At 38.4% G+C, this 6,878-nt stretch overlaps 1 pseudogene; it reads left to right on the top strand.

Annotated features, from left to right (window-relative positions):
• Positions 1–1,949: 1,949 nt before the first annotated feature.
• On the top strand, positions 1,950–5,003 carry LOC114636163 (annotated as a pseudogene).
• Positions 5,004–6,878: the final 1,875 nt, after the last annotated feature.

Raw genomic sequence — 6,878 nt, 5'->3', positions numbered from 1 at the left:
TTATTATTCTGGATATTACTTTTCTGTCAGAATCGCTAGCCATACTTTTCTCTCATTCTATGGCCTACCTAACTTGATTTATGTATGCTTCCTGTACTATGGAGAAGGTTTCAAATTTCACAGAATAAGCTCAATTGCCATAGTTTCTGAGGGACTACAGTCATTTAAAGAAAGTTTTTAACCTTAATATGAGGGCAATCTCGCTGCAATGTCTCTCACCCCATGGATCACCAGAGTTGATTTGACTGATCTAGATGCCTAGGCAGCTGTTTGATTTCCCCTGACCACTCCAGGTGCATCCTTTCTGAAGCTGAATGTATCATTGAAGAGGATATTCCCAGAATAGAGGAGGGCCTGTCTTTTTTTTGAGGGTATACTAGTAGCATACATTCAAAGAGCTATTAAGAAAGTCTTCACTCACCTAGGTCTAACAAGTTTTCCTTTTCCTTTAAAAATTTTATACTTTCAGCACTTACATGAAAGTTCCTCATCCATTTTGAACTCACAGGAATGGTAAGGGCTTAGGTAAAATGTTGCCAGGAGACTTACTGCTATTTCCAAGGGAAATACTAAGCCAGAGAGATTAAATGAGTTAAAATTTGACTAATTTAACAGTGTTAGTATGTCAGTGGGCTCTGGACCTACTAAGCTGTCTTTATTTGGCTAGTACACAGACACACAGAGACACAGAGACATGGAGAGAAGATGGAGGGAGAGGGAGGAGAAGGAGAGAATGAAAGAGAGAGAGGTAGAGAGAAAGAGATTTTTAAATCAAACAAGCCCATGGCAGCCATAAGAAAAATAGCAGAGGTTTACTGTGCCAAAAGAAATCATACAAGGCTTATGGGAGGTGACTTTGGGGTGTTAACGTAGCCACATCATGTACTAATATGTATTTTAAAATGTCTGAGAAAGAGAAGCTGTATACAGCAGAGAAAGAAGTTTTGACTTTGCACAGCAGTGTGCTGTAGTCTTTTCATTTAGTTGATCAAGTAGCTGAAATTAATAACAGTGCAACAGTCAGGTGTGCATAAAAATTAGTAACAGATGACCTACGTATCAATTTTAATTTGGCATACTTATGCCTTTGCATAATATATCAAATCTTTAAAGCAACATCATACCTTCAAATGAAGGCAAGATTTAACTGAAATATTAAGGGACTGACAGCACACTTTATCTTCTTAGCATTTTTATTTTTATTTTTATTTTTATTTTTATTTTTATTTTTATTTTTTTTGGTGTTGGAAATTGTAAAATATGTTCAGTGGGTTCTGAGCTTATTCCAGGAACCAAATCAACTCTGCTTCCTGTTTCTCCTATTGAAGGTTTCTTCTACCCTTCCGTGCACTCAATCATCCACCAATGCCCCCAGTCAACTCCAGTAAGTGTTCAAAATGTGGTCATTTTGGTGTCCCTCTGCTGATCCATGGGTCCCAGGAGGGCAGTCTTGGAAATAGATTGTTTCTCAGAATGTAGATTGATAAAAATGATGCTATAGATGACACAGACATAGACATAGAGGATAACAGATAAACATATTCTCAATTTTCCCTGGATTACTAGGGGACATTAGGAAAGGTAACAGAAATCTGGTAACCTTGTTTTTTAGTCAATATGTGAGTATTGATCAGTGGATAATTTTAAGGGAAACATGGCAGTGCCAGTTATCTAAATCTTAGAAGTTCAACAAGTAATGAAGTTTTCTAAACTTTATATAAACAGAAAACAAACTATAGGAAAGCATTCCTCTAAATCACAATAGAAAACCTTCATTTCTGCTTTAGTGTTCTTCCAGGAGGAAATCCTTTACCATCTGTCATCATTTGTATGCGAGGGCTTGGGAAAGAACTACTTGAGACTACTTCTGTGAGTGGCTTTGTTTCTCATGAGAATGTGATGAAAAGTAGAAAACCTTCCAGAGTATTTAGTTAGAAAGCACACCCTTCATGTTCTTTTTTGCTGAGGTAAGTCAACAGGCAGTGATCAAAATTCAGGTCTTTAGTGCATATATTAGTATGTGTGAGGAAAGGCAGCCATCCATTGACAGAAAGCAGAACTATTGACACTAATTTTGTTAGGTTTTCTGACTGCATTCCAAAGTCCAAGAAAACATTACAGGCATCAGCTATCAAGCTGGGATCCATCTTTCTGGTGGTGATCATCAGTATTTCTGGTTATTCTGGTAAATCACTATCTGGAATATTGATAGCTTTCTCTCTTTCTGTTTCTATTGTAATAACAATAGAAACTAAAACTAAAACTGACATACTGGCCATAGAGTATGGTAAAAGAAGTCTCAGAGTCACAGAAAATTAAAACTGTTGGAAGATAGTGGCACTCCATCAATCAAGCTGTAACTCAATGAAAGTGTTATTCCTAATGCACAGTAAATTAGTTAGGCTGCTAGATTGATTCTCCTGAAATAGGTACATTTATCAGCTATGAAGACTGTTGTAAATGAGCTTATAGTGGGGCAGAGAATGAGCTTTCTACAGAAATTGCTGTACTCCACTCTCTGGTGAGGTATATATATGTATGGTTCGGTGACAGTACTGGGGAGTGAAGTGTGTAATTTTCAAATAAGGTACAGAGCTTGTGTCTTTAGAAGTCCTTTGAGAGAGAGACAGAGTCACTGTAACTATCAGGATTAGATATTTTGTTCCTTGAGAAAAATCCTTGATAGTAGCCATTGCTCACCAAGGGTAAAAGGTTTGGAGACTGTTCTCTAGAAAGACATAGAAACTCTAGAAACTTGTAGAAGTGTTTAATGTGAACATCATGAACGTTAATCATGAGATTTTAAATGCTACCTGCACTTAGAATCCTGACCAAAGATGGTTGGTTTTACTAAATTTTCTTTGTTGAGAAATTTGTTCATATTTGGATATTTCTTTGTCCCTTAGTGTGCAAGAAACGTTTTTCCAGACAAAGATGGCAGCAGGAAAGAGCACATATCAAAATAACTAGCAGTCTAGAAAGAGAATGTTTGAAGAGAAATTAGGTTACCAAAAATGGAGATGGGCAAAGCACAGTCTCCAGTTTCATACATTGAATCAGGAATCAGGAAACAGGCAGTTTTTCAGAGAAATAATGAACCTCAGAAAAATCTTAGCTACTAAGACACAATTTCATAGGTGAATGCTCACATGTACGTATATACTTAATTATCTGCACAGGTTTTTCTAAAACAATATTATGCATAGTTTCCTATTCTGCTTATCTTCTATTCAAAGTAATTTCCCTCCATTTTAGCTGGAAATTTTTTAATAATTATTTTAATTTGTAATTATTAACTTATCAACTGTACAGATTGATAGACTTCACTGTGATATATGTATACATTCATACTTCCCGAACTACCCATGTGCAGCTTCCCTTCTTTCTACACCTGCATTTTATATGTACCTTGTCTTGTTCAGCCTCTATACATCTCTTCTGGTTTAATCCTGTCCCTCATCCTCCCTGACCTTTTCTATTCCTAGTTGATCACTATTTCTTAAATCAAAGCTAGAATGTACAATTTCCCCTTGCCAAAGCTTGATAACTCCCTACTGTTCTGAGGAAAAAGTTCTGTAATTATGGGTATGGCATTGAACGCTATCAAATATCTTACTTGACATATTTTTTCTGCATTGCCTGATTACCTAGTTATTAGCAACACCCACTGAAATTCTGCACTCTTCCCCACTCTCTGGACAGATGACAAGCCATTCTTTCTGCATTCACGTTCACTTTACACCACATTGGTTTAGATCTAATTGTCTTCATTCTTCTTAATCCAGAACTGTTCCTATTCTAACTGGTGACAATTATAGGGTAACACTGAATTGAATTGATTTCATGTACTCTAATCTAGTTCATCCATGCTTTGCCTTCACTGGAGAAGCTTTATTGCATGTCTCCTTTGACTAAAGGCTATGACTGTGGACAACCTATATACAAAATACTCTCTTATTCAATCTACTGTTAGTATCTACTGAATGAGTTTCCAGTACTTTCCCTTACTGCATGACACAATCAGTTCTGAATATCAGGCACAGCAGGAAACATGAACTCCTTACTTTTATGGAGCATCTATTCCAGAGAAAGGATGAAACTGGTAAAATAACACACACATAATATTAGAGATATCAATAAGAAAAATATGAGAGAAGAGCAACAGAAGATTCTGCTTAAATATACTGGCTGCTACAAGCTTCTCTAAGGGGTAACATTTAATAAGGAACCAGACCACAAGAGGAAAAAAAGGTTATAGGTGTCAGGAGAAAGTTCTAAGGTGATGGACTGCCACATGTCATGTCCCAAAGCTTTCAATATGCATGGGAAATCCAAAGGAGTGCATGTAGATTGGAGATGTTGATGGGCACAGAGTTAGGGGATGGAGTCTTCGACAGGGATGGGTGTACCATGTTTCACTCTTTGCTCCCTTTTGCTCTGCAGCCACTGCCTTTCTAATCAACAGTGTCCCTCTTCCTGTTGACAAAGCTTTACCTTTACTTTTGGACAAACTTATTCCCTTATTTGATCCCCTGAAGATGCTTCTGAAAACCCTGGGCATTTCTGTAGAGCATCTGGTGGAAGGGCTGAAGAAGTGTGTGGATGATCTAGGGCCATAGGCTTCAGAGGCCGTAAAGATGCTTCTGGAAATTATAATTTGTTCTTATTCCCATGACAGAAGCCTTTGCTACCTGAATGACTTCGCATCACTTATAAATGTATTATTTCTTCTTCATTGGTTATACTCATAATATGTGCATATCCCAGGTACTCCAAAAGTCAAAACATCTGCATTTACAGAAAGAATGTTTGAAGTCTAAGCTGTGACTTTATCTAATTGCACAGCCTTGGGATCCCACTGAGTCCTTCAATATCAGCACAATGTTGTCAAATAGGAGATTGAAAGTAACTATTTTTGAAACATACTAATTATAGCTAAGAAAGCTTATCATATTTATGTTTGTGTTTCTATTTTGTAGGAGGCTCTTTCCCACCTGGTATAAGATCTGCGTAAAGAGACTTGAGGTAGGAGTGAAAAGTGAAGGATGTGCTCACTCTGTCTGTCTGTTATCATTTTATCATTTATAGACTGAATGTCCTAGAGTTTAGGGAGTCCAGAAAAGTATGAATAAAGCAATGAAAACATCTGTGGCTCAGCCTGTGTTCATTCAAGAATATAACTAGACAAATTTCCTCTTGTGTCACACTCTCTAGAGACTTTTTTTGAACATATAGTCTAGCATACAAAATAGAATATACTCATTCATTTTTCTCTTTGTAAGACAGTTTTGTTCATTACCTATCATTCTTTACATAAGCATGTTTCCAGATTCCTCATTTTATTCTTCCATTAAAAAAAATCTTAATTTTTTTGGCCAATGATTTACTATTGCAGGTACCATCCCTGAACTGCTGGAATAAAAAAATCAGTCTGCACAATATAGTAATTCTATTCCTTTATCACCTCTTCTTCAGTGACTGCTTCCAAGTTCAGAATTATTTTCCTGTCCTAACTACCATTTATAATGTACTGTTGTGGGGAAAATTTAAAAAAGGCCGCCACAGCAGCGCAAGCTTGCGCCTCCGTGGCGGGTCCCACATCAGGGAAGAAGATCCTATGGTTCCAGCGGCCTGAGGGCTGCAGCGGCAGGCCCCAATAACACGAGGAAGTCCTTGGTTCCAAAAAGGTTTATTGTCATGACAGATAATAGATGGATCTAGGCGTACCCCCTCCAAACTCAGGGCAGTCCCGAGTTATATAGGGAGGGAGAAGGGGGAGGATTAGGGGAGGATCTGGGGGAGGAATGTTTAATTTGCTCTGCCCTCTGGCCTTCATTAGTATGTAAATCTCTAGGGCCTGAAGCCTATATGTGACTCAATGGAAATGTGACTGTTTTCAGGATCCTAGATGATGGGAAGGACCGAACTCCTGCCGGTTCTCACGCAGAATTCCACGGAGAATCTCGGGGTTCTAAGTACCTGTTCAACCATGACCCAGGATACCCTTATACAGTCCCACATACTGTAAGATATAAGATGAAATAAACTATTTCCTCTCCAAAACAAATGGAAAGTAATGTTCAACAAGACAAAGACCATGCTAATATCATTGCAACCCCAAGATTGAAATTTCTATTAAATCTGTAGTTACATAAATGCCATTCAAAAACTTTAAAATGTTTTAAATACATAATCCTCAAGCAAAACACTTATAAATTATGTATTTCTTCTGCCAAATCTAGCATCTGCAACAATAATTGCCAAACAGCAATCCCAGTGTATCAATAGGGATACCAGTCCACCCACAAGATTTTCGACCCCTCACATTTATCTTGTCTGTAAGAAACCCAGGCATAGGGATGCAGCAGAGACTGAGAGAATGGCCAACCAATAACTGTCGCAACTTGGGATCTATCTCATGTTCAAGCACCAATCCCTGACACTAATAGTGGTACTCTATTATGCTTCCAACATAGCTGTCCTCTGAGAGGCCCCACAATAAATTGACTTAGAGAGAGCCATAGACCCACAGACAAATACTGGTTTGAACTTAGACCCCTGGTGCTCTCAGAGATTGAACCATTAACCAAAGAACATAAAATGGCTAGTCTGAGATTCCTGCCTGGCCATAGGAGGCAATCTCCGCAGGCTCCATATCTCCAATGCTGTGAATCACAGCTAAGGACCCCCATTGATTCTGGGGTGCCTCTCCTATCTCAGGTCTCTGTCTCTTCCTGAAAATATTCCCTAATTCCCCACACCCCTGTGTGTTGCATGTTTCCATTCATTCTCAAAGCCATCCATCCATCCCTCCTTCCCCTCCCCACACCTAATCTGGAACCCCCAACACCCTTCCTGAGCACCTCTCCCAAACAGAG

This window comes from Grammomys surdaster, unplaced genomic scaffold (assembly GCF_004785775.1).
Source record: "Grammomys surdaster isolate TR1022 unplaced genomic scaffold, NIH_TR_1.0 122661, whole genome shotgun sequence".
NCBI lineage: Eukaryota > Metazoa > Chordata > Mammalia > Rodentia > Muridae > Grammomys > Grammomys surdaster.
Note: the sequence above shows the minus strand (reverse complement) of the source record. Positions and strands in the feature narration are given on the sequence as shown.